Genomic DNA, 3,125 nt, shown 5'->3' on the forward strand with positions numbered 1-3,125 from the left:
ACCAATAGATATACTATCATACCAGGATTGGTAATATATATAATTCATATGTATTATTTTGTACAAAATAGCTGAACTACGTCGGCGTTTTGCCAAAAAAAAAAACTGTTTTCATACGCACACATATAAAAAATACGTACAGTAAAGTCCACAAGAGTATATATCTATTACCTTAGATACACTCACAACACACTCTTTTAAAAATTAGTATCAATTTATAAGATTACTTGCTACAGAAATAATTATTATGGCATTCAGCTGTGCGATTGCGGGGAAGTCAGTACGCCCCGTACTAAATAAATAAACATACTTAAAAGTATGTTTATTTAATAATATTATTTTTTTATTAGGGGAACTTAGTAAATTGAATCCTTGTGAAGCCAGCGGAGCGGGGGTCGCAAGTATTATATAAAAGTCTTTTGGGAGATTTTCGAGTCTAAATTTATTTTTAAAATATATAATATAACAAAAAAAAGCGATGCGCTATTTCGTGTTTCGTGTCAGGTGTGGGGTTCGAACCCACGCTCCCTCTCGGGAACCAGAGCTTAAATCTGGCGCCTTAGACCGCTCGGCCAACCTGACAGTTTCATTAGTGGTAAAAAGTCACATGTGTACATAGAAGCAAATATCTAATCTTTTATCCAATTATGCAATTATCTAGTGATTGCATAATAATGACGACTAAATAAATGCCGACTGATATGACTTTATATTATTCATATTTATATATATACTATTTTTCTTTGACGAGTCTTTGTACGCACAAGCATGTTTTTTTTACTTTAGATGTGAATTTTGTCAACGTTGCTTATTCCATATTTATAAAAACAATAATAAGAAAGATATATGACAAATATTTTTTTTAAATTTTGCAACAAAATCGCAAAATTAATTTTTTTCTAAGAGAACAACTTCATTTTTTTTATTTCTTTTCTTTTCATTTAACCAAACCAGACAACAATTTAGGGGAGATGGGCCACCTGCTGGTAATCGGTCGCCACGACCCATGGACATCGGAGCCGTAAGAAATATTTACCTTTCCATCCATCACCAATACGCTACCAATCTTGCGAACTGAGATGTTATTTCCCCGGTGGTGGTGTGGTGTATTTAGTTACACTGGCTTAAATACTCTTCCAACCTTTACAATACAACACGACGTACTGCTGTTGGCAGTAGAATATGTGATGAGAGGGAGGTAAAGGAAGACCTGGCGGTTCGGGTAATACACAGGCAACGACATGATTTTATTGTCATTGCTATTCTGGATATGGTAGTTACGTAACTATAACATTTGATAATTGAACATGACTACAATATGATCATATTATAATAATCATTTGATATTGAGAATGACACTGCTTTTCCTTGATACCTAGCAAAATAGGCGAGTAACAGTCATTAAAAACAATTCTAGCTATCGCCACTAAATATAAGGTTGCCATATAAAATGTCATTTTAATTTTGTAAAAATTGTTGTGGTTGGACTTGACATTGAAAAGCTAATGAGCAAAAAGTATATATACTTCCTATGCTAGAATTGAGCCATTAAGAAAATTATATACCTATTTTAACCTCAGAACTCTGTCATTTATTAAACGATTGAAAAAAAAATTTTTTGATATGAAATGATATACTTTCAGATTGGTAAAATTTTTATCCAAAATCCAGTTCTGATCATGGAATCCATGATGAATCCAAGGGAATTCCTGCAATATTATACTTCATATAGCGATTTTGGTATTTTTATCAACAAGTCAATCAAGCATTTGTAGGGAGTATCATTTTGGTGAAATGTAACTAACGAAGAAGACTACAAGTGGCTACCAGAATTAATTAAATAATTATATTATACTTATACTTAATAATTAGAATTTTTAGCATTGTTGTGTACCAACTCTTAAAAAACTTCTTTCACTAGAGGTTTTTTGTGAGAGATCGTTATAAGCGATATGACCATTTGTTGTTTTCTGTTAATAAGATAAATAAATAATTAAAACTGGCTAACATTCCTGATAGTAATTACTAATATTTAGTAGCAGTAGTAGTAGTGATGAGATGATTTATCTAATGTAGTTAAGCAAAATAATACACGGTAAATATGTACTCTACCCGGTAAACACACTTCGACTATCGGCTTTGATTATAAAAGTTGTTTAGGGGGATTGGTTAAAAAAAAAATTAGTTAAAAAAAGGTCTTTTGCTGTCATTATTGATTTGACATTCGAAAGAAGAAGACACAGTATTGTTTAACTAATCACCGCTATATAAACGTTTATAAGAAAGTCCGTATGGATTTAGGTTGCAGTAGTGAAAATTTACTCTGGTTTCTGGTTTGTGAGCGAAGTTAAACCCCGCAGAGTGCCGAGAATAATATCGATCTACTCGAGCCGTGGGTGGAAAATAGTTGTTACAAATGCTTATATATATTCCCAGGCATTTTTATTCCCTTAAAAATAATTTATTTAGCATAAAACTGCTTATTTTAAGGCTTACTATCGTTTATTAAAAATAGTTCGAAGACTTATACTGCAGATTTTATCTCACACATACTATTTTGCTGTCTGTACGTAATACTTGTTATAATTTTGTAGGTATGTTTTTCCTGCAATAGATTGTTTCTTTTTTTTTTACTCAATGCAACTTCACACAGTCACTATTAATTAATTATTTTGCTACCAAAATTATCGTATTGTAATGGTGTGGATAAAAAACTATACGAAGCTAAAAGTACTTAGAGCTGACCTTTTAGAAATATAAATTAAAAAACGAACGCTATTTATATATTATGATAATAAAGTCTATGTATTTTTGTACAACAATTAGTCATTATCAAACTAATTTCTTGATTAAATGGCAATATTTTTTAAATAGATTGATTATATTGTGTTTCAAGTTCGAAAAATATTTTAGTTAGGATGTCCTTCCACAGCAAACAGAGTGCTATCCAGTGAGTATTCTACCATAATTTTTTAAATAATCTCGATCGCGTAACATTTTAAATTATTTTATAAAATATTTTTTAAGTCATAGTTTCATTGCTCGCAGAACCGACGGCCGCTGGGGCAGAAAGGTTCTCGAGTGACGACCCGGAAGACGCAGCGTGGACATGGTAGTAACTTGGA

The 3,125-nt window shown here is 31.7% G+C and overlaps 1 non-coding gene across 1 annotated transcript; it reads right to left on the reverse strand.

Annotated features, from left to right (window-relative positions):
• Nucleotides 1-498: 498 nt before the first annotated feature.
• Nucleotides 499-582, reverse strand: Trnal-uaa (transfer RNA leucine (anticodon UAA)). The gene has a single exon. It is a non-coding gene; the product is annotated as a tRNA-Leu (tRNA).
• Between the last annotated feature and the right edge of the window lie 2,543 nt (nucleotides 583-3,125).

Source organism: Nymphalis io, chromosome Z (assembly GCF_905147045.1).
Source record: "Nymphalis io chromosome Z, ilAglIoxx1.1, whole genome shotgun sequence".
NCBI lineage: Eukaryota > Metazoa > Arthropoda > Insecta > Lepidoptera > Nymphalidae > Nymphalis > Nymphalis io.